This window comes from Vicugna pacos, chromosome 24, assembly GCF_048564905.1.
Source record: "Vicugna pacos chromosome 24, VicPac4, whole genome shotgun sequence".
In the NCBI taxonomy this organism is placed as follows: Eukaryota; Metazoa; Chordata; class Mammalia; order Artiodactyla; family Camelidae; genus Vicugna; species Vicugna pacos.
The window spans coordinates 26,658,624-26,682,813 of record NC_133010.1 but is presented as its reverse complement, the minus strand read 5'-3'; the positions used below and the strand labels follow the sequence as shown (position 1 = coordinate 26,682,813).

General features: G+C 51.5%; 2 long non-coding RNA genes and 1 other non-coding gene across 4 annotated transcripts in view; all 3 read right to left on the bottom strand.

The window, feature by feature from the left end:
• The window catches only part of LOC116285324 (uncharacterized), a 109,522-nt gene extending 102,040 nt beyond the window's left edge, over positions 1–7,482 (bottom strand). For both annotated transcript variants that reach the window (XR_012063934.1, XR_012063935.1), the window contains exon 1: positions 7,393–7,482. This is a non-coding gene — a long non-coding RNA (uncharacterized lncRNA). The remainder of the gene's footprint in view (positions 1–7,392) is intronic.
• Positions 7,483–17,283: 9,801 nt separating this feature from the next.
• LOC140689052 (uncharacterized) lies at positions 17,284–20,564 on the bottom strand. The gene is made up of 3 exons (XR_012063933.1): positions 20,480–20,564; positions 19,010–19,138; positions 17,284–17,713 (listed from the first exon to the last, which is right to left on the bottom strand). It is a non-coding gene; the product is annotated as an uncharacterized lncRNA (long non-coding RNA).
• On the bottom strand, positions 18,843–18,915 carry TRNAD-AUC (transfer RNA aspartic acid (anticodon AUC)). Its single transcript has one exon. It is a non-coding gene; the product is annotated as a tRNA-Asp (tRNA).
• Positions 20,565–24,190: the final 3,626 nt, after the last annotated feature.

The following is a 24,190-nucleotide window of genomic DNA, read 5'->3' as shown; positions in this document are numbered from 1 at the left end:
GCAGACGCAGCACACAACACAGACTCAGATGTCTACTGCACAAGGAAATGCAGACATAAACACGTGGAAAGAAGCAGGTAGAACTACCAGTGCCGAGTATATGACACTACCACTGGGAGACGGGCAGATTCACAACCCTAATCAATTACAGGAAAGCCTGAGCGTCTCAAATTGGATGAACACTATTTACTGACATAACTGTAACATTACCTAAGACTGTAATAAATGCAACATATCAGATCATTAAATACTTTAGCAAGTGATTATAAGATGCTCAGGCTTTGAAAATCTGATGATCTGAAAAACTAGAACTTGCTCTGACTCACAAGGAGAGGCCAAGTCCAGCCCCTCTAAACCAGACAAACTGGGTGGGGCGTGCACTTGGACTTTCAAACCATCCGTTTTTAATGGGGGATCTACAGGCAAAATTTGATTCTTGGAGACAAAAAAAAAATTCAGATATTATCAAGGTTTGTAGCCCTTCAAAGCTCAGTGGTATTCAACAAAATCTCACTTCTCAGTACTTCATTTCTCTCACTAGGCAGAATTTAATTTTTCTCCTTAAGGAGGTGATAATGAAAACTAGGCAGAAATCCGCCCAAAAGGAAGCCCCGCTGAAGAGCCCCAGTCGCCCTCCAGGCACCTCCTCCCTGAGCCCTCAGTGCCAACCGCTAACCTGCACACCGTCTTCCCCACCCTCCTCGTTACCCGCCAGTTTCCCAGTACGATCCTCACATACAGGTTATGTTGATACACAAGAGTTTCCCCAAAAGGAGCCAAGGACCTTTGGAAGATGCAGTCCAGGTGCTCCGCGTACTGCGGGAGGCCCCGCACGGGTGGACAAGAGGCCCAGACGCAGCCCAAAGCACAGTCGTCTTGGCGCTTCTCTCGGCATACAAGAACCCCTGGGAAATGTCGGCACGAGGCCCAGCACTGGGACGCGACAGAAAGCCTCATTGACTGCACTCACTTCACTTCTCCTAAATTCCGAAGGTCTGATCCTCACCTCTGCTCCAGCCAGGTCGAACCTCAGAAAAAGCTACACAATGAAAGGGAGAAATAGGGAAAAACTCTGCCTCCAAGATTTTGTTCCCGTCACCAGTTCCTCATGCATCTGAACTGTCCATCCTCAAAACACAACCCGCCCGCTGTTATCACATGGCGAGGGCTCAGGGAACATGCTTGTCTATTTTTCAGGGGCAGCTGTGGAGAACAGACCAGAGAGAAGGGCGAGGGCCGGGAAGCTGAGCTCAACTGAGAATTCCTCTCGCAGAGGGAGCCTGCAGAAGGAGACAGGAGAAACGGGGGCCCCAGGACATAGCCAGGCTAAGAACACGGCCCTGAGGGCTGGGCCCGGGCTCTCTCCACCCAGTAGACCCTCGACCCCCTACAGCGTCCCATCAGAAGAAAATACTCCCGAACAGTGAAACGGCCGGATGGCCAGCAGCCTTTCTAAAGGTCTCTGTGCAGGATGTTCCATTTCCTTCATGTGGCAGGATCACCATCCTTGTTCAAAGCCCACCCACACCACCCTAACCCGTGCTGCTAAGATTAGTCTTGTCCAAAGAATCACTTGGCAAAGGTAAACAACTTGGACACTTGCCAGTACAGATTTGTTTCCAACCTGGAATTCTGGAGGAGATGCAGGGCTGTCTGTGACCCCCTCCCCATCCCCTTCTAAGCCGGGGGCTATTTTCTGAACTCAAGCATGTGGTTTGGCGCTGGCCTGGTACCCATAGGCATCCTTGACTAATGGAGCAGATATGTCTCCTGCATGATTTCTTTTTTGCTTGTGACCCAAAGATACCTGTTCTGGACTCTTTGTGGCCACGATCTTAATCTCCCATTTTCCAGAAACTGCACTCAAGGCTGCAAGAAATCCTAACTGCCCAGCATCCTGCTTTATGTGGCATTTTCCACTGACATCTGTAAAAATCAAATCCAAAATTTAGTTTCCATCTTTGGGGTCATTAAGCATCTTCATCCAAGATTTTGTTTTTACTTAGTGCTTGTAAGAAAAAAAAGAAGTTCAACATGTGCCTGTGTGCAAGGGCAAGGGATCTGAATAACATTTCTTGTGATTATCCCACTTAATCAACTACCCCACAAGTCACCCCAGAGCATCCTACGCATTGCTAAGCCATGTGTTTGCAATCGGCACTGCTCTCTGAGCCTGGCCAGCATGTGTTTTTGGCTTTTGATTCAATTTCAGCAACCTTGAGAAGGCACAACATAGCTGGGTGGGAACTGCATGGTATGAGCTTAATTCGGGGTCTGGAGAAGCCAGATAACCATCCACCATCCGTCTGCTCCAGGATGCCCACTTCACATGTGCACCAACTGCTCACTTGGTTCTGGGCCTCAAACGTGCAAACCTGCAAAGTGCAGGAGATGAAAAAGTCTGCAGTCTGTCTGACTGAAGGCCTGCTGGGCAGGGCACATCCACATGAAAGGACCTGGGCTCTGCAGGAGAATGACGAACCCAGTGAGGGCTCTGCTGAGCCACGGCTTTTCACTGGTCCAGGCTTCATAAATTGCTCACCCTTGGGCTGTCTCCTCGCATCCTCAAACATCTGGAGGGCAACTAGAAGGGAAACGTTCCACTCGTCCCAGAGAGCCGGCTGTGTGCCATCCTGCAGAAGGCATGTACAGATGCCAGACGTACCCACATTCCTCGGAGAGAGTCTTTCTCGCAGGCTCTTTGAAAGTCAGAACTTGTGACTGGAGGCTACTCACCGTGCTAAAAAGCACTTTCTGTCACTGCAATACTTTAAAAGAGGATGGGGTGTGAATAAGGAAACTCATTCTATTGTGAGGCTAAGGAATTCTCTTTTGAATTATAATTCTGTTTTTAAGTAGATTTTATTATGTAGCTGTGAGTACAGGGGAGTGTTTACCTGAGTATGTGAGTCTAAGTGTGTGTGTTGGCTAGAGCCTGGATTTCAAAACAAGGCTACTAGTCATCATTAACCTGAAAAACTTTCCAGAAATACAGATTCCTGTTCCTAAACTGCACCTACTGAACCAAAATCTCCAGTTTTGGAAACAGGAATCAGTATTTCTAAAATCAGCCAGTTGGTTCTGCCATCAGAGCACAGAGCGGCATTTGGGAACCAGGAAGTAGGGAATACATAATCCAAACACTAATACTAATGGTTAAATTTCCCTAAACTCTGACGGGTGCCAGGCACTGTATCAGACAGACACTGATGTAGCTGCGACAAGCACCGTATCATAGAGGTGCTACAGTATTTACATTTTAAAATTGAGGGAACTGAAGCTCAAACACACAACTGGCAAGTGGCTGAGCATGGAAGACCCTGGTCTAAAGAGCTGGGTCTCGGTCCATCACAAGCTGCCGGCAGATGTCTTTCCTGGCCCTCTTCCAGCCCTGACAGTCTCCGGTTGATTAGAGCTGATCCGCTGATGTGGCCCAGCCTCTTTGTTTCACAGATGAAGAAATGTGGACCCAAAGACAATGAGTGACCCTTTGGGAACACCCAGATGAGAACTTAGACTTCCTGGTTTTATCAGCGTTCTTATAAAAGCACCATGCGTCTGGTTGAGTGACTAGGCTCTCTCCATGATTTAAACACTAAGAAGTCCTCTGCCTTGCAAAGACAGACAAACTTAATGGTGCTCAAAATGGGGTGGGTGGGTTGGTTGGTTGGTTGGTTTGGGAGTCCAGATAAGGACTATTCCCAAATTCATCTTAGAAGTCTGTTTTTACAATCCCAGCTCCATGACCATGTACTTGTGGGGGTAAGAATACAAAAACAGTTACCTTGTGGCCTTTGGAGTTGCCAGACACGATTAAGCAGTTTTCCCCTGGAGGCTCCTAACCGACGTGCCGCTTATTGCTAAATTTCCAGTTAATGGGGGCTGCTTGAGACTTGGACCCCGCCCACCTGCCCTCTGACACACTCTGGAAGCTTCCTCCCCATCCATCCCACACAGACTTTACAGTCGACATGATTGGGTAACTCTCCACACACTCAGACCACTCTTGCTGCCTGGTGAAGCCCGTGTGGATTCACAGCTGCCTCTGTCTACAAGCGCCTGCTGGAGGCACAGGTCACTGAGATGAGAAGGTCACAGTGGAGACTTGCACTGAGATTCGAGCCCGTGGGCCAGCAGACAGGTCGCCCCTCGTTCCTCCCGGGCTCCTGTTAGACCGGCCAGATCTGCTGCCCTTTCTTCAAGGATTCGACTGCCTTCTCCCTCTCTCCCAAGCTCCGGGGATCAACCACTCCCTGTGATTATAGAAATAAAACCTTACACGACTGTTGGCAAAGCTAGGGAAACAAGGATCCAGAAGAGGGAGTGGCTAATTGCACCTCTTGCTGCGTGTACAAGGCAGCGTTTGCCAAGGTGGCCGGAGACCCTGAGCATCTGGCCAGTGGAGAAGCCTGCGGAAGGCAGGCCTGGGACCAGCAGGCAGGGAGATAACTGGCTGAGGAGTGGAGGACCCCCAGCGACTGGCCGACGCTCACTGAGGAAGAGGGAGTGGCCTAGAGACCCCTGCCTGTCACCACACTGGCTGCCGTGACCTCTGCACGTCACACAACTTCTCGTGCAGCTCTAACTCAGACCACACAAAATTCTGGGGAGCACTTCCCACTCAGCCCAGGTGACCCAGTACAAAACCTCCCCACTTCCGCACTTCTGGGTGCGTCCCCAGCCATCCATCCCCAATGCGAGGGCACCATGGAGCCTGACCATCCCTGGGGCAGCCCTGACTTGGGGAACTGAAGTCTCTGCAGCTCTCTGGAGAGGAGCAGGCTGCCTGGACTCTGCTCCCCTCTTGTGAGGCTTTAGATATAAACCTGTTTGCACCTCAGAAAAAAAGGCCATGTAAGTCAGATGAGACAGGCCCCATCTGCATCCTTTCCATCCCAAGTCCGCAGCCCCAGACCCTCCTCCCTCCCTCACAGCATATGCACACGTACCTGAGTACCCAGATCTCCCCTTTCCTGCCTCTCCCAGTGTTAAACACACCCCCTCATCCCACCTTGATGGACTTAAACTCGAACGCACACAAAAATATGCCACATGTCCACCCTGCCAGTGTGACAGGTGTAACTGAAGGTAAACTCATCTGCTGCTTTAAAAGTTTTGACTAACGAAAAAACCAAAGACTGGCTTCCCCCAAAATGAAACACTGGAAGCTGAATTAAAATAACGAAGTCTCCTTTGCTCCAAGCAAGCTAAATTTTCCAGTTGTGCAATAAAGGCTGCTTTTCACTTTGTACTTAAGCTTCCTTGATGAAATAAATCCACATTTATTTCCACCCTGAATGCTCACAGAACTCGGGATTTTCCATTTCAGAGTTGCCCCCAGATTGTCGTCCTTAAGCAGTGCCTGACCCTCCAAGGGACCGGTCAGCTCAGAGTCTGGACGGCCTGACTGCTGAGGCTCATTCTCATGACTTCTCGGCCATGAGGGTGAATTAGCAGCAGGGAGGCGGAGCCACCTTGCCGGGTGATTGGCAAATGACAGCTAATTATTCTCGACACTCTTCCTAGAATTACCAGCCAATTCTGATACCTCTAGTATCAAATAATAATATATAAAATTGTAAAGTTACATAAAATACAATCATCATCAGCTATGTTTCTTATCATCCTGTGGGCCGTAGAAGAGCCTGTGACTATCCTGTGCTTATGAAACAGACCATCTGAATCACACACCAAAGGGGCGGGGCTTGTCTACGCTGGTACCTCCCTTCATGGCAAGGAACCTCTCTCTCTCTCTCCCCGCCACCCCTTCCTCCTCACTTAGTGGTTCCAGCCCTGGTGGTTGTTTTCCTTCAGGTATTAATATCTTTGTGGCGAGAAGCACACTTGCCTATTCCTGGAAAACTATATATAAAGCAAAGGAAGCTAATCAGACACCCTGAAAAGGACACAAAGAAACTTGCCCATGTGTTTGTCCCAAAGGCTACTAACAGCTTTCCTGCCGCTGCTGCTGGTGCCACAGGGAAGGCAGGGTGACAGGCGGCTTTCTCCCCCTTGTGGAAATAGTGCACGGAACCTACCCACCCCTCACTTCATTTAGGTCAGCTCCCAGCAATGGCTGAAAGCCAGAAGCACACAAACCCTCAGGCCCCTGATGCCCAGGGCATCACTGACAACACTGGCAGGAGCCCTCCCAGCCCCAGCAGGACCAAAGCCCCAGGGCAAGCCGGGAGTGGGGACCCGGAGTCACCCCGCTGGACGCTGCACCAGAAGGTGTGTTCCCCTCCCCTGTGCTCAGTCACCCCAGATCTAACAGTAAAGGATGCAGACTTAGTGATTTCTCTTGCCCCTACGTCTAATGATCTGACAAGCTGGGGCAACAACAGCTGCTAACCCACATTAGCTGGCCTGGCCTCTGGTCGAGCCGTTTAACTCAAATTGGTGACATGTGTTCAGTATGAAAGGTCTCAGTGATCTGCACACGAACCTGAAAGACTTGCACAAACAGGGAATCTGGGTTGATCCGCAAAGCTGCACTCACGGCCCTGCCCCGGACCCACCCTGAAGGGACAGCCCGGCCCCTCTCCTCACCCCTAGGGCTCCCTCAGGGCTCCCTCAGCTGTTACTCCCGGGAGCCAATTCCCAGCACTAGGCACCCTGCCGGAAACGGGGTTGCCTCCAGGGGCTACACCATGACGTGAACGTGTGCCGGACCTGCAGCGGCGACGGGGACCGAGGTCCGCACACCGCCGCCCCGCCCAGGACGGGGGGAAGCCGGCTTCTCGGCCTCTGGAGGGCTGCGTTCTCCTCAGGAGCCTGCGAGCAGGCGCGGGGGCCCCAGGCTCCCTCCCAGCCGCGTGGCGGGGCACAGAGGACCCTAAGGCGGCAGGGCGAGGCTCGAACGGCCGGCCGTGGGTCTCCGGGCCCCAAACCAGAGACGGGTCACCAAGGGAGACAGGCGCCGGGTCACCGGGTCACCGGGGGCCGCGGCCTGAGCAGGAGCCCCGGGGCGTCGGGGGTGGGCACTGCGGCGGCGCCCAGCCGCGCCTGGCGCTGGCCCAGACCCCTCGCGGGAGCGCGGAGAATGCGCCTCGCGCTGCCGCCGCGGGCCGCGCGCACACCAGGGCCGCGCAGGGCGCGGGGGGCGGCGGGGCGGCACTGCCAAGTGCCCCGGGGGCGTCCGGCACCTCCCAGCGCCGACGCCGCCTCCCCGTCAGGAGGGGCCCATTCAGGCGCCCCCGAGGATGGAGCTTGGGGCGCCCTGGCCCCCTGACCCCGGCTGCCGTGACCCTCGCTCCACACCCCTCGACCGCGTTTCCTGTCAGGGGAGGACCACAACTTCTCACTAGCCTTCCACCCCGACATACGGGTGCGGAGGGCGCCGGTGAGCAGCTCCCGGGACACAGAAACAGAACCTGGGCCATAAAGTCTGACCTTTCCTCCTCTGTGCCGAGTCCAGCTCCCGTCGCTCCCAGGGCGCCGCGTCCAGCGGCCTCGCACCCGGTGCCTCAGACCAGGGTTCCCCTCGCGGGGCGCCCGCGCACGTGCACTCCTCGGGGGGAGCCGTGTGCAGAAGCCCCGCCCACGAGCCCCAGCTCAAGATGGCGGAGGGGGGCTGTGTGCAGAGACTCTGCGCCCGGCACCTGGATCTGGGCTGCCCCGCCCACAGCCCCGCCCCCCCGCTGCCCAGTCTGGACAAAGCTGCCCCGCCAGGCCTGTTCGAGCTCCCCCTTCCCATCCTCTGATCCGAGAATAAAGCTTCCTTGGCTCTCTAACCCACTCGGCATGGTTCTGCTGGTTTGAACATCACCGGGCAGGAGGACACCTGCTGGGGACAGACTCAGGAGGGTGGGCACACTTCCCCTGAGCTGAAATATAATCAAGGAGTTTGAATTATCTGTTCCCAGCCCAGCTTTCCTGAGAGCTCTAAACCCTGTGAGAGCCACTTGTGCCTTCTCCATCGTCCCCCCAATTCCTGACACTTATCAGGTTCCCAGATTGTGTTTGCTGAGTGAATAAACGAGCAAAGGAGCAAGATTTCTACTGGGGAAATGGGACACATCTGAGAACACTGCAGATCACAGCACTGACGGCGCCTCCGAATTCCGGCCTTTCCCAGTTTCTCATACATGGTCAGAGCAGTGGTTTTCTTCATGGCCACATATAAGAGATTTTTTCTAAATCTCTCTGCCCAGGCCACTATCCACACCGTTTAGATCACAAGCCCTTGGGGGTGGGATGAGCCATAGGTAATTTTTTAGGCTCCTGTGATCCCCACGTGCAGCCAGGACTTGGCACAGCTGCAGCAGCCCTGACACCTGGCTGGGACGGGGACAGAGGCAGGCATCCCAGGGTCCCTGACGGCTAATCACCAGCCAGGGCTTTCGTGAGCTGCTTTGAGACCGGGTTGACTTTCAAGCACCCATCTCTTTACCCTCCACAGCACTGTTAGAGACTGGTAGGTGTAAACCCATGCTTTACTATTTTAAGGGACACATCACTAAAAATAACATTTGTGTAACACTTTGTGGATCGCATGGCATTTAAACAAAAGTCGCAAAAATCACGTTGTTTAGCTATCCAAATACCCAGTAACATCAGAATCGCTTTCCTCAGTCACTGCGAGTATATCGCTCACTGCGAGATAGGGGGATTAATCAAGTGGTCAAACATCAAACTGTTTTAGTGGTAGGTGGGTCTAGGGCCTCCCGCCCGGTTCATCGCTGCTCTTCAACCTGATCTCCCATCAGGAGCGACCCCAGGAACACCACACTCACAGTAAGTTTCCAAAACTCTCCAGACGCCCCCACAGGCTTCCAGTTACCGCAGGCCAAGGTCCCGGCCATCCCAGCCCCTAATTTCTCACTGTTCCCGCCCCCAGAGCGCACTCTCGCCGCAGGTCCAGCCATCTCTGGGCAGAGGGAGCGGCTGCCTTCCTCCTCGAAGTCCCTCTGTTCTCAGAATCAGCTCACGTGCGTTTCATCGGGTGCACGGGAACCGCAGACCACGCGGAGGATGTGGGATTCAGGTTTATTCCCGGGAGGGGCCGTCCTCCGTCGTTAGAACTGGGGGAGCCACCTCTGGGGCTGGTGCTCCGCCAGAAGTCAGCAGGGCAGGGCGGGTCCCCAGGAAGGGAAATGGGCCGGACTTTCGCGAGATGGCATGAACAGCATCACGGCCTTTGCAGCCCTGATCACATGGGTGACACTGACAAGGAGGGATGCATGGGAACCGGAGCTGCCCCCCGATAGGGGGGCCCGCAGGTGAGGGCTCTGCGCTTGCTGCGCTGGGCCCGCCTCCGCCACCAACAGCCACCACTTCCCCATCCTCGCCTTGGTGAAACACACGTGTGTTCCCCCATCTCCCCGGGGGACCTAGTTTGTCTGCAGTTTGTACCCGAAGACAGAGCCTAAAAGGACACCCTGATGGTAGGAGGGCTGATGCTGGGGTGAAGGTCCAAGCTGGCACCAAGCCTGTTCCCAAAGGCTCCGTGAACACTACCATGTCCTGCTTCACACCGACTGTGAAATTTTTAGAGACGCGTGTCCGTGAATAAAATAATCCTTACTTCTTGCCCAGTCAGCAAATCTTGCCCCCAAACACACTTAACAATATCCACAAACTGAAATTCAGATCTTGTCGTGGATCCAGCAAACTGTGGACTGGCTTCCAAAGCAAAGGGCCATTTACTGTTCCAAAGTTATGAGACTAAAGTCACATCTGACAGGTCCAGCCTCCACAAGCTCCTCCACGGCGTCAGAACCGCGGTCCGCCCTGCCCTGTGCTAACCACAGCTGTCTCAGCCCAGATCAAAGGCGACGCACTCCAGGGCTTCTCCTAAAGGGAAAAGACATCCCATGTGCTCCTTAGAGGCTCTGGTTAATGAAACCTGGCAGGTCTTTCTTGTATGCACGCATGTGACACACACACTGATGAATAAAGCCTGTCCAGATGGGTGAAAACTTTCTGATCTGTTAGGAATGACAAATGGACCCAGAAATCAACATATCCCCTGAGAGGGTGGCGTGATTACTTCCACTGGTTGATTGAAGTGTCCAGGCTGTCGTGATGGATGGAACTAAAGCTTCACTGTGAGTCATGAAGAGAATGCGTCACATTATCCCAGGAAGCGCCTGCAAAATTCCATGTCTGGTCGACTGAGCTTTCTTATAAGTTCACCATGCACCAGAACAATTTTACTGTCATCGTTTAAAGTTTCAATAAAATATATTGGTCCATGTTTCTGCTTTATAGCACAGGCCTTGCACAAGCTATGTAACAAATAACAATAAATTAATCTTTTCATTGTTGATTCAATATCTTGAGGGCCTCAGATTCACATTTGTAGGCAATATTTTTTCAGTGCCATACAGACAGATGCTAGGTGTCCATTGTGGGCCAGATCTCCAGCAACCTTAGACTATGCCTCAAGTTTGTTTTCAATAAATCCTTACTTTGAATTTGTCTCCTTACCACATGCTTTTTTGACCAAGGATTTCCTGCCAAAGGATATTCTGGTACATTGAAGAAATCCATTGATTTATTAATTCAATAAATTTCTAACGCTTCCTCTATTGTGGAATCTGTGGTAGGCCCTAAAAAAAACAAAAACATATATATATTTATAACATCCTGCCACTAGCCTAAAAACAAAAATGGTCTACTAGATGATGAAGAGAATCGAACCAGAAATGGTAAGACGGTGGAATGAGTTGCTTGAGAAATGTTTGGAGTGGGGGAGGGACTGCAGTGGACAAGGTTCACCCTGGCAAGAAGGGGCATTCTGTTTCTGCCATTGTTTGAAACTGCCCGGGCAAGTGATAATAAAAAGCAGACTGATGTCTGGTCAGCTCTATCTTGTTTGAAAATTAGCTGCAGACCATGCCTCCCTTATTGCTCCCATCTCTCCCCCAGATACCCTCTCCTTGGTGGCTTCTGACTGGAGGGGGTCAGGTGAGTCACCCCACAGGGCAAGGAGGAGAACGTGGGCAGACCTGAGCCCATTCATCGGAGACCACCCCCCCCAGGAAGATGAAGGAGGACTTGAGGCACAGCTGAGTTTCCAGATAAGAGCCACTGCAATCTGGCCACAATTGGGGCATTAATCCTAACATGAGGTCATTTGGGGCCAGGCTGGTAAGTCACGGTGACAGGTTACAAGGGTAACAAAACGGTGGTCTCCATGTGGTTCAGCGGGGCCCAGAGAGAGACCCTACATCCTGCTGCAGCAGTAAGGACTCTGTCGAAGGGCAGGTCTGGGTATCAGAGAGGTGGGCGGAGGGAGGGGCTCTTCGGGCAGAGGCTCAGTGAACGGGAGGGGCTGTACCCATCCGAGCAGAGGGGAAGAAGAAACAGATCATGTGATGAGAGAACAGGACAGAGGCAGACTCAGGGAAGCCCTGACGTGGAGGAGAGGCTGCAGAGGCCACCTGCACATGGAATGATGTTAGAGGGGACAAGCGGAGGCCCGGGCTCGGAAGCCGAGGCGGGAGAGAACTTCCAGGAGCAAACGGTCCACAGCAGTGCCATCCAGACCGAAATAAAATGCCAGCCACAAAGGTTCTAATTAGTAGCCACTTTAAAAAGAAAATCAAAACAGGTGGAATCAATTTTAATAATAAATTGTGTTTAACCCCTATAGCCAAAATATTGTGATTTCAATGTAATCAATATAAAAAGTATTGAGAGACTTTTACGCCCTTTTTTCAAATCAGATCTCAGGAAATTGGTGTATATTTTACTTTTATCACGTCTCCATATGGATGCTAAATTTTCATCAGAAGTGCTTGCTCTGTGTTTAGATTTCATAACATTTGCAGTAGAGAAACTAGGTTCATAGGTCCAAGTTGTGGTCATACTGAAAGTTTTTCAATAACTGCATTCGAATTTAAATGTGAAACAATTAAAATTAAACGAACAATCCAGTTGCTTGGTGCACTGCCACATTTCAAGTGTTCAGTGACCCTCTGCCCAGGAGGCTATCCTTCTGGACAGCGAAGTGGACGGCACAGGGCCACGGAGTCACATGGTCCAGAGCAGACACGGGGGCGAAGTGCTGAGGCCCCGAGCACGGCTGTGGGAGGAAGCCCTGGTTCCAGGGGCTGTTGGTGGCGGAGCCTGGCAGTGGAGAGTCAAAGCTTGAAGGAAACTGAGGAAAAGTCAGAGCAAACCTCTCGGGCACTGACTCAGTAGGAAGGAGAGTAGCCACGTCATAGCAGCCATGAGGATGCAGGATGTTTTTTGTAAGGTGGGAGAGTGGAATGCTGACTCTGGGGAAGTAACGATGTGGGACGGGACTGCCGCAGAGAATCACGGGTGCAATCGTGGAGGCTGGTTTTCTCTGAAACCCCGGTTGAAAGCCGCGTGTCATAATGATCGTGGTAACAATAAAGTGTCCCAAGTGCCTCCTGTGTGCTGGCTACACCCACTTCATGTCTCATCACGTATAATCAACATGTACCTATGGCATCACAGCTTTTGCTCTGAGAGGGGCAGCAGAGACCAGAAGGGGCCCTGTTCAGACGCACTTGGAACTGGCCCATAACCACGGTCGAATGGAATCCCCAGGGTGGATGCTGATATTGGGTCTGGGGGCCAACGGGAAAGGCGTCCCATCGGGTCTGCATGCTCCTCTGTGCTGTGGGCTTTGCTGCCTCGTGTGAATAACTGACACAAAGCAGCTTGTGTCACAGAAGCAGTGTAGGAACAGGGAGGGGGCAGATACTAAGCCTGCATCCCAGAGCCCTGTGGTACCCAGGGTCATAGCCTGCACAAAATGCTGTGGCCAGTGACCTGAAGACCACTGCTCCCGGAGGGGTGGGGTGGCGAGAATCCACCTGCAAAATCCTCTTATTTGTCCGCCATGATCAAATGGTGTACAGGGTCCCATGGGACAGCCACCCCCCACCCATGACTGGAAACCATACGGAAACTGGTTTATCTGAACCAGCCCTGCAGAGACCACAACCGCTCACACATGCAAAGAACATGTCTGGCCCACTTCAAAGATGCTTGCATGTCTTAACCACCAAAGGAAAGAATTCAGAAAAGAAAGCCATATATAAGTCTTGGCAGGGGTGGGGGGCGGAGGTGCGGGGGATTGTCAGCAGTTTGGACCACTCTGTTGAAAGGCAAACTTTTTCCCCTTTTTTCTTTAGCTGATCTTGAGCCAATAAAGCTTTGACATAGTTTTTTTTTTTAATTGAGTACTAAGTACAAACTTTTTTTTTTAAGTTAATCCATCTGGAATAGCAATCCTGGTGCATGAGAAAGAAAGCAGTGACCTCACCTGGTCTGCAGAATTCCACCACTTGCCAGTTCCAGAGGGAGACTCAGGGAGGGCTGAGCCTGGTGGCAAGTGTCAGAGGGAGGACCTCAGGTGAGAAGGGTAGTCCAGGGGTCCACCCCGTCTTGGGGTCGTGCTGACTGGTTGGAATCTAGAGGACTGGCGGGGGGATCGGCACCATCTGGTCAGCGCAGAGACCCTCTGAGGACTCCACAGTAACAGCTCACCTTACACAACACGCTTGCCTTGTGCCAAGCAGAGTTCTGTGAATATGCATTACATATTTACAAAGTTAAATTCCTTCTATCTTCATAACAGCCCTTACGGATGAGGACACTGAGGCACAGAAAGGTTAAGTAACTTGCTCAAAGTCACACAGCTGAGAGGGGCCGAGCCAGAATCTGACTCAGAATCTGGCTGAGTCTGAGGGGGTCTCACTCCGACTCAGCTGTTCTCTGGACTCTTTCTGCATTGACATCCCAGTGAGAAGGGAGAGACAGATTACATATAAGGGTCAAGATGTGACTGAGCCAGGGCTAGATACTTCCCCAACTTACATGCAAATGAAGTGCTTCTTGCCGCCTTTCCCAGAGATGGGCCTCCCCAGATGGTCAGGTGTGGTGTCATTACTCACCTCTGCCCACGGGTGAGGAAATACTGCAGTTTTTTCATCTGTCAGTTTCCTGAGGAAGGTTCTAGCTGCTTTCAGAAGGAGCCAGGGAACCAGTCATTGGTGAGCTCAGTGAGGGGGTGGCGAGGTGGACACCCTTCACGCCTCCATCCACGTGCCCGGGCTCCCCTCACCCCAAAGGAATGACCACCTGCTCCGTCTGACTGGTGGGAAGGCATCAGCAAGGAAGATGGAGGAAGCTGACCTCCAGCCTCAGAAAACCCAGGAACCCGCCCAAAAACGCCTCTCCCGGGAACAGCCAGCTTTCCAGATTCGAGATGGCAAATATCAAGAAGTCAAGCACCAGAGAGCCTGGAAAGTTCTACAGCTACACCCAACACCGGAAGACGAGAGCCCAGCCCCCAGCTGAAGGCAGCCATGGCCGTGGGACTGAGCCAGCTGAACTCCCAGCTCCCCGGAAGGAGAGACACAGGCTCCCAGCCCAGCTGGACGTGGGGCCTCGGGCAGGTGCAGGGCCCGAGAGGGAAGAAGAGACGGGCTGCTTCTGGCAGCCCCGTGGGCTCTGGGCTCCCTGCAGCCATGGCAAGCCCTATCACTCTCTTGTCCCTGGAGTTCTGGCCAAGCCTCAGCCACCAGGAGGACAGAAACCTGGAAGTGGCTGAGATGCTCGCTTGCATTTCTCTGGGTGGCAGAACCGTCAGAAGGAGGAGGGGAAGGCGTGTGCTCTTGTCCAAGCACACGTTAGCCAGCCTTTGTCTGCATGTTTCCCCTTTTAATCCTTAAAACCGTGCAAGGCCAGGGTGAAAGGATCTGAAACCTAGGGCAGAGGCACCGTCCTTGGCTGTAAAGCGGCTCTCTGAACCCAGTCCAATGGACTCCAAAGCCTTAGTTCAAAATATACTGGTATTTCTATCAATTAATTCTGACAGCGAATCCTAGAACTTGGGGGCTGGGAGGCACTGAGGGTCACCCAGCTCGACCCTGTACACCTGCGGCCCCCGAGCTGCAGGCGAGCATCCAAGGTCAGAGTGACGCTAATCTGTGTTGGTGTTAGTGAGCTGCCCTGACGAGTTACCCCCTCGACAGCCTAATCAACACCACGTATCAGTCACAGATTCCCTGGCCATAAGTCGGGGCCTCTGCCTGTTCAGAACGTGTGGCTCTCACAGCCCCAAATTCAGGTGTCGGCTGGGCTGCAGCCCATCCTGGAGGCTCTGGGAAGATTCCATGTCCAAGCTCATCAGATTCAGGTCCTCACAGTTATGGAGCCAAGCCCCCATTTCCTCAAGGGTTGTCATCTCAGGGCCACTGAGCTCCTAAGGTCACCTGCACTCCTGTCTCATTGCCCCTCCCTCTTTAAACCAGGAACGTACATGGAATCCTTTCCATGATTCGAATCTCTCCACTCCACCCACCCCAGAGCTCTCTGCGTTTGAGGGCTCGTGAGATTTAACCGGGCCCGCCCGGACATCAGGGTCATCTTCCTACTGCAAAGTCCCTAACCTTCACTACATCTGCAAACACGTAACACAGCATAGTCACAGGTCCCAGGAACCAGGGTGTGAGCACCTCTTGAGGGCCACACTGTCTGCAGTTCTGGCCGAAGCCAGAGGAGACAGCCACCCAAGACACGTGTTTAACCACCCAGATCCAGGACGGTGAGAGGCGCCTCGCAGCTCTGTGACACTGGGCTTCAGGCTGGGGGCCCGTGCGAACTCTGGTGTTCCTGTCTCCAGGATCTATGTTAGTAGCGTGCCTTCGTTACTCTGTGAGGGCTGCTGGGAATCCTTGGAGCATGCAACAAACAGATGTGCAAATATAAATACCAAAACCCACTGCAAAATACTCATTTGTGTGTTAATGTATTCCGTCATTCAGTAAACATTTATGCAGAGCTCACTGCAAGCAGGCAATGGGGGAAAGATGTGTGGATTTGCAGCAACCTTGAATTGTGTATCAGGCAACTCTCTTGATTAACATGGGTAACTGACTCGACCACGTTTGGGCCTTTCCGTGGGTCAGACTTCTTGAGGTCCGTCTACACTGAAAAGCCCTCAGGGCCTTGGCTCGGTCTGAAGGAGAGGTGACCAGCCCTGATCCATCAGTGGGTGGAGGTGAGGACTGAAGATGGGGGACCCCCAAAAGCAGGGCGAGGGCCTGTGTTTGCTGTCACTGTCCGTTCAGGCCCTGGTACCCCATCCTTCTGCCTAGCCACCTGGCAGGGGTGGGAGCGGGGAGACCATTTGCAGGGCATGTGCAGGCCTCCTGGGCGAGTTGGTGAGGACGTCCCACTTGGGGGCACCCATCGAGGACCTCTGTTCATACACTGCCTGAGCCCCCTGCTTCTGTAGTTCAGAGCTGTGTGGCCTCGGACTATCATGGGGTCATCTCCAGGAGGACTGACGTGTGAAGTCTGAAATTATCAGAACCACCACTTATGGGGTCATCACTCACTGTCTGAAAAGATGGTTCAAAGGAAATGATGAAGGAAGCAGGGATCCGCCCACCCACGGGGCCCCCATCCCCCTGGCTGCTGCACTGTGATCAGTGTCGGCCCCTTTCCAGTGCCTCCCACCCTAGTCAAGTGGAGAGAGATGGCAGCCGAGTCCTGGTCTTTGCCCTTTGTAGCTGAGCCTAAATTCTGAGCCACCAGGCAAAGCAAGCAGAAAGAACCCCTTACCGGAGCCCAGGGGGCCCAGCTCTGCTTCCTGGCAAGCCTCACCCTCACTGACAGAGAAGTCTCCGAATGTGCCGGATGGCTCCCCACCTGACCCTCGCTCCCTCTTAGGAGGCAGATAGGTATCACCTCTTATGAACAAGCGAACAAGGGCTCTGCCAAGTGACTGGTGGTCCTGCTTGTAACCCACAGCCCCTCCTGGAGCAGGGTCCAGGTCACCTCCCCGCAGACGGGTGCTGCGTTACGTGCAGAGGCGTCAGGAAACCAGGCGAGGCGTTTTGAGACCAATGTTAACACGCTGTGCATAATGAGGTGGAACGTGCACAGGAGCTGACAGTCCGGTGAGAAACGCTCACCCAGGATGCTTAGAACGACCCGAGGAGGGTAACGGAGTCCCAGCTGCCTCAGTACGTTGACTGAGCTCAGAGGCGGTCCAGAGCTGGGAGAAGGTAGCAAGGATTCTGCAGCCTTACCTGTTAACTCGCTCACAATCGTGACATAATTTGCTGGGCAAAAATCAGTACATTGACTCCCAAGACAGCAATCAGTGCTATCCGAAGACAAAGCCCTGATGTTTTTATTACCCAGGGCAATATCATGGTTTCCACTGAAATGCCTGCCCTCTGCTTTCAAAAACAGGGCAGGGAAAGGGGGCAGGTGGAACTTTTCACAATAATTTTTCCCCAGCTACTGTTGTGGCTTTTTATTATCAGTGGTGGACTTGAAATTCCACCAACACAGGGGGCAACTATATCTTTCCCAGCAAAAGAGTTAAGTGAATAGAAAGGAAACCACCTTAATAAAAGCAGAAAAATTCTCAAAAGTTAAGAACCAAAATATTTAGAAAGGCAATCCCTTCGACAAATGGAAATTCCCCACCAAAAGAAGAAAGGTCTAGCCCAGCTGAGTCAGAATTCAAAGATTAGCAGGGAGCAGGGAGGGAGCTGGCATTTGCGAAGTTGTTCCACAGCAGCGCCATGGATTGCAGCTGCCTGGGGTCCCGGGGCCGCCGGCCCCCTCCGTCCTTGCCCCACGCTCAGCACATCCGGAGCCAGGTTTCCCTGCAAGGTGATGGCTGTGCAGCTATCGGCGTAAGTCCAGGTCTGCCCTCGCAGGTCACATTGTGGAGGAAACCAAGGACGGAGACTTCTCATCAGGAGACCTGGGTCGAGGCGGGGCGCACAGAACCAGAAACTGCAGAAACCCTGCAGATCGCCTGGTACGTACCATCAGTTAACAGAGAAAGAGCCTGAATCCTGGGGAGGGGTACAGGAGGGGGACGTGCAGGGGGAGGGGGTGCAGGAGAAGGAGGAGTGCAAGAGGAGGAGGGGGTGCAGGAGGTGGGGTACAGGAGGAGGAGGGGTGCTGGAGAAAGGGGTGCAGGAGGAGGAGAGGTGTAGGAGGAAGAGGGGGTGCAGGAGAAGGAGGGGGTGCAGGAGAAGGAGGTGATGGGGGCACCTTCCGCCCTGGGAGCAGGAGGAGGATGCCGGGCTGTAAAGGAGAAGAGGGGTTGTGACACTTCCAGGTCTGGCTGGTTTCACAGCAGGGACGTGAATGATAACTGGGGAGAGGAGTTTATGGTCTTGTCCCCCCCCTTAACCTCTCTCCAGGGGTGGCCTCCACAAGACCAGAAAGGCTGTGCCCTCCCAGGCGCCGTGCTGGTGGTGCAGGGCCGGGAAACTGACTTCGCATCCAGCTCCACGGGGACGGGTGTGTTTCGGGCTCCACCAGGAGTCGGGAAGATTCAGTGGGGCTGCCTGTCCTCACTCGGGTGAAATGGATTTTCTGACTGGGAAACTCAAGAAGGCGGACTTGTCTTAATACTCAGTAGGCTCTAAGGGCAGTAGGGAGGAGGACAGTTTATCAGCGCACAGCTGGAATGTCCCAGTGTCAGTTTTAAAAGCCTCCGTCTATTTATGAGGTGAGGTTTAACCTCAGTGGAATTTGTGGAGTGTATGGATTTGTATTTCTCGATCATCAGAAACTACAAATGTCTGTGTGACTTTAGACTGAAGGACAGATGCTGGTCAGTTTTTCTGATCATCTGTAAGACGGTTTAGATCAACCTGAATATTTCCAGTTGTTTTTTTTTTAATTCACTCTGCCTCTAACACTTTAAGGGATGTTATAGAAAATCACCCCAAATAATTTCAAAATGAAATTAACTTCCAGCCTAATTTTTACAGTAACTATTAGTTATAGAACTTTTTAAATTTATTTTTCAATTTTTTTTAAATTTTATTTAAATTTTGTTGGTGGGGGGAGGTAATTAGGTTTATATATCTATTTAACAGAGGTACTGGGGATTGAACCCAAGACCTCATGCATGATAAGCATGCACTCTACCACTGAGCAATACCCTCCCCACTAGTTATAGAACATTTATATCAGTAGCAACGAGTAAAAATCAAACACTGCAACATAATGTGTGTTTTCATATCTAACTGCAGATACTCACTTTGAGGCTACTTGTTCCATTGTAACTGCAAGGCCTGCAAGCTCCCAACTGTCCCTTTGACCACAACGGGGACCACTGACCCGCCCATTCGTTCACTCAGTTCCAGCTGCACTGGCCTCCTCTCTGCTCCTGAAATAAGCCAAGCACACTCCTGCCAGCCTGCTGCCTAGAGAGAGCTTCCAGGCAGCGGCACCCACACTGAGCCCCAGGGTCTCTGTGAGTTGTGGAGAGACACTTGAGAATTCAGGGGAGCCCAGGCGCTGGCGTTCGCTGGGCAGAGGGGCAGCGTCACACTAGACAGGCTTTCAGGTATAGAGAAAAATCGGCCCTAGCCCAGGGGCCACTCTGGTCCCACCTAACCAAACTTGAAAGCAACCCTCGTAAGGGTCCAATGGCTTCTGAGTAACCGGACTGCACTCCAGAACAAAGCCCAAAATAGTTAAATGAATACCAAAACCGCAGCACCCTAGAAGGTAAAATGTCTAGCATCCAATCAAAAGTGACCAGTCATGCAAATAAGCAGGACAACGCATAGCGAAAAGAGAAATGAATCAGCACCCAGACAGAGAGGATCCAAAGAATACAGTTAGTGGACATTCAACAGGTATTTTAACTATTCCACATGATTCCAAAAGGCAGAGGAAGGCATAAACACTTTAAGGAGACATGGAAGATATAATAAAGATTCAAATCAGGATGAAAAATAGAGGTAAAAATATAATATCTGAAATGAAAAATGCAGTTGGATGAAATTAACAGCAGAACTGCAAAGAAATCAAAGCCTACCCATATAATCAAGCATGAAACACTGAACAACAGCAACAAAAACAAAACAAATAATGACAAAACAAATAATGAACTGAACATCCCTGAGCTGTGAAACTCAGAGGCTTAATAAGTAGGTCATTGGAATCCCCGATGGTGACAGGCAGAAAAATATTGAAGAAATGATGGCCACATTTTTTCCACAGTTGATGAAATGCTAATTCCACAGATCAAAAAACTCAACAAACTTCAAACACAAGAAATATGAGGAAAGCTACACCAAGGCACATCATAATGAAGCTGCTTAAAACCAGTGGTACAGAGAAAAATCTTCAAAGCAGTCAGAGACAACTGACACATTACATACAGAGGGAGAAAGGTTAAAATGACAGCAATTTTCTTTTCAGAAACAATGCAAGTCAGAAAACTGTTTCAACATCTTTAAAATACTAAAAGGGGGGAAAAAAAACTGTCACCCTTGAATTTTACATCCAGAAAAAAACGTTCAAAAAAAGCTTTCAAAAATGAAGACAAAATAGACTTTTTCAGACATTAAAAAAAAAAAAAAGAAAAGACAAAAAAGCTGGATGAATTCATTCCCAGCAGATCTGTCCCGCAAGAAATGCTACAGGAAATCCGTTAGGCAGAAGGAAGATGGCGGCAGGTGGAAATCTAGGTCAGCGCAAAGCAGTGAAGAGCACCCACCATGAAAGGGAATCCGGACAACCTCACGTAAGAGGGTTCCCCACAGAACCTGGCGTTCATCCTCCTTTTCTGTTCCCACATCCCAGAGAAGACAGTGGCACACAGAACTGTGGGAAATGCCGTCACAGTGTGAGTCAACTACCCTTGCTGAGTATCCAAAACCTCGTTCAGTGAGTCATCGCGGGTATTTCATAGGAGATAATCATTACGTGTTAAAGGAAAAACCACCAACGTAGAAACGGGGCCCACTCCCGTCCACCAGGCGGGCAGGCTGCTGCTTTTAAAGGTTGGGACCTGTGTTCTGAGGACTTGTAGGATACTGGACCCCCACCCCAAAGGGAGCCCTTCACTGAATAACTGCAGGACCAACGGGACACTTCTCACGCGCACAGAAACCTCCTTACACCTGGGCCAGGCTCACGGCCAGGGACGCTGCACTGCCAGGAAGCACGCAGACTGTGTTCGTAATCCGTGCCCCCACTTCTACTCCAGGCCCGGACACCTGATCTGGCTTGACTGTAATGAGCACCATCGATGCCCTGTCCTCAGCGGGAGCCTGGGGACCAAGGAACGACCACAGCCCCCGAAGCAGCCCGGCCTGGGCAACCTCATGACAAGCGAGGCCGACAGGTATCTGGCTCTCCAGTCGTCTCTAAATCATAGAAGAAATTTGTCTGGCTTTATTTTTAACTTGTTATTTGTGAACTTGCCTTGTGGATCTTAAGTTTTAACTTCATAGCGCACAGAGCATGCAATCAAGACTACAGTCAGCTCGGCCAGCTGGTGGAACAATTGCCAATTTCTCACAGACTGACAATCATAATCGCCTGAATTTTGCACCCTCTACATCTCTCAAGACTATGTCTCCGCGTCCTACAGAGCCACCACAGTCCCAGCCGGAGTGAGTCGTACCCCACTGGTGGACGTGGGTCCCACCCTCACATTTTTATTCAGAGCTGAGTCCTTCAGGGGCCTTGAGTCAGGAAGGGGAAGGGGACCCTCAGCAGGACAGACAAGGGGCCGGCTGAGCTGACCTTCCCTGGGCCAAAATAAACAGGCCCTCTGTGGTCATTGTTTTAATTAGATAATTCAATCAGTCTTGACATGCTTTCTAAACACAGACGAGAGCACGCCCCGACTCCACGGGGCCAGCGATCTAGGAAGGGTCTGATTTTTCTACTCAGTCCTGGATATAAAAATAAGGAAAGCTGGGGAAACTCCTTTAACTCTTTTTCTCCTTCACACGGGACCACTGAATGTTTTCTAGGCTCTAGAGAAGAAGACAAGCCTTGGAATCCATTTTGGGGGGTTTTGTTCCTTTTTAATATTGGGGGGAGGTAATTAGGTTTTCATTGACTGATTCATCCTTCATGGAGGTACTGGGGACTGAGCCCAGGACCTTGTGACTGCTGGGCATGGGCTGTACCACTGAGCTACACCCTCCCACTCCAATTTTTTTTAAGGGAAGTTATTCACTTTTCCTAATCTTTATAAATGAGGGTGATTGCAGAGGACCCACTGAGACAACCCGTATTCACAAGCTGCCCCCCATGAAAGCAGGTCCCTGGTTGAACAGTCTGCAGGGAGAGGTGGCGGGGGAAGGTGGGGAGAAAGGAAGGGAGAGCCCGTGGGAGGGGTGAGGCAACGTTAGGATGCTTTAGTTTTTAAAAAAAGCATAATTAATAGGAAAAACAATACACATTTTAATGAGTTTTTCCTTCCCTTTCAGAAGCAATCTAATACTCTTCGAGGCAAAGGGATGGAAGAAATACAGAATCCCGAGCCAAAACTATGTTCCAGGAAGACTTACTGTTCTGCTCATCCAAAGATCCTCCTTCCCGGAAGGGGGTCTCCGGGCTTGGCTTCCCTGAGAGGGGGTTTCTGGACACCCTTGGGGCCCAGCTCCCTCCCTCCCGGGCAGGCTCAGCTGCTGCTCAAAGCCTTATCACTGGGACCCTCTGCAGGCCCTGAACTTTCATCTGCTTTCTTGCTACTGTAAACTTTGAAGGTCTGAACCAGCAGCCCCTCCTCTCTTCTCCCCTAAAGCAGCTCCCACCTGGCGAACAGCTATTCCGGGGAACAGACTGTCCTCTTAAAGAGGTCGGACTCCACACTTTCTGATTCTCTGGTTACTCCTTAGCGACGTCAGTGTATCACACTCCTTGTCTTCCAGACTGTGGCCTGCTCGTCACCTTTTTCCCTGCACCTGCTGAGGAAGCACATTTCTTCCAATTTTGATGGGATCTAAGTTGTCATCACTTTTTGTGCTTTTTTGTGTCTTGATTTTTAAAAAATATTCAAACTTCTCCCAAAAGGACATAATGATATGTTATTATATAGTCTTTAAAGAGTTTTAATATTTTAACTCATATTTAAGTTTTTAATACATCTGGCATTTGTTTTTGTTATGGTGTGAGGTAGGCCACCATTTTCATGTGGATAAGCACTTGTCCCAGCCCCCTGTATTGACTAGTCCATCCTTCTATGCAGTGACTTCTACGTCACATATCAAGTTGCTACCCACGGATGCCTGCCTCCATGCATGTGTATTAAAGACGTGAGTTGGTCCTGGATCTCTCATTCCAATCCAACACTGCAGGGCTTACCCCAGGCTGCCCCTAAGCTTATGGGTACTGCCTTTCTCCAAGTGTGAGAAGCACAGTTCTTGTTAGCTACATTTTTGCTTTTTTGATCTATCCTGGAATAAACACAAAGCAGTTTCAAGTGTTAACGAAAGAAGAAGAAAAGGGATCAGACTGAAACAAAGATTATGTACCACCCAAAGACGCAGGTCTGGAAGAGAAGGACCCAGCGTGCCCCTCCCTGTCCTTGAAGAGCTGCTGTCTGGGGGTCTGCCGTGGGGTCCCGGGCTGGGGCCTCACCTGTGTTTGGTCCCACAGGAGATCTCAACTAAGAAAAATTCACAAAATCCCCCTCCTGATTCATCTTCCTGCCCCCAGGGAACCCTCAGAGAATCATAACAAAGCAGATCTTGTGTCTCTGCTTACTGCTCTCCAGGGACTGATTTGGATAGAAAATCAATGCGTTCACATCCTCGCCTTTTTTAATCTATTCTTAAAAGTCACCTTGGGGGACTCTGAGGTGACATTAACCCATTTAGAAACAGGGACCACGGGATCGGCCCTGGCAGGCAGAGTTGCAAAGAGACAGGGAGACTCCAGGATAAAAATGTGAGAGCTCTGCTTTCCACTGAAGCCTGAAATGTCTGGAGGGAAGCGTCTAGGGGAGGTGAAGACAGCGTGGAGGAGGGCACTCCCTCACCTCAAAGCCAGCTTTCCCACCGGCAGTGAAGGAAGCTCTGTCCTCCCCACTGTCCGCCTGGCTACAGCTAAGTCCATCCTGGTGTATGCTGTGCTGCCGCTAACTGAATCACAGACTCCACCCGCTGGGTGCAGGAACAGTAACCCACCCTGAGCCCTCCCTAGGGGATCTGTGCGGCCGGTCCCAGCTGGGAGGGCGGGGCTGCCTCCAGCACCCACTGCAAAACGCTTTGGGGGCTCAGAGGTAAAGATGCGAGGATGCACCCGTCCTAGGAAAGCCATTAACGTAATTCCTACATCAAGGAGTTGAGAGAAAACCTGATCCCACTAGGTGCCAGAGGCGTTTCAGAGCATAAGCCTCCGTCTTGACTTCAACAGAAAAAGTCCTGAGTGAAATCGGGACAGGCGGGCTTCCCTGACGGGATGAGAG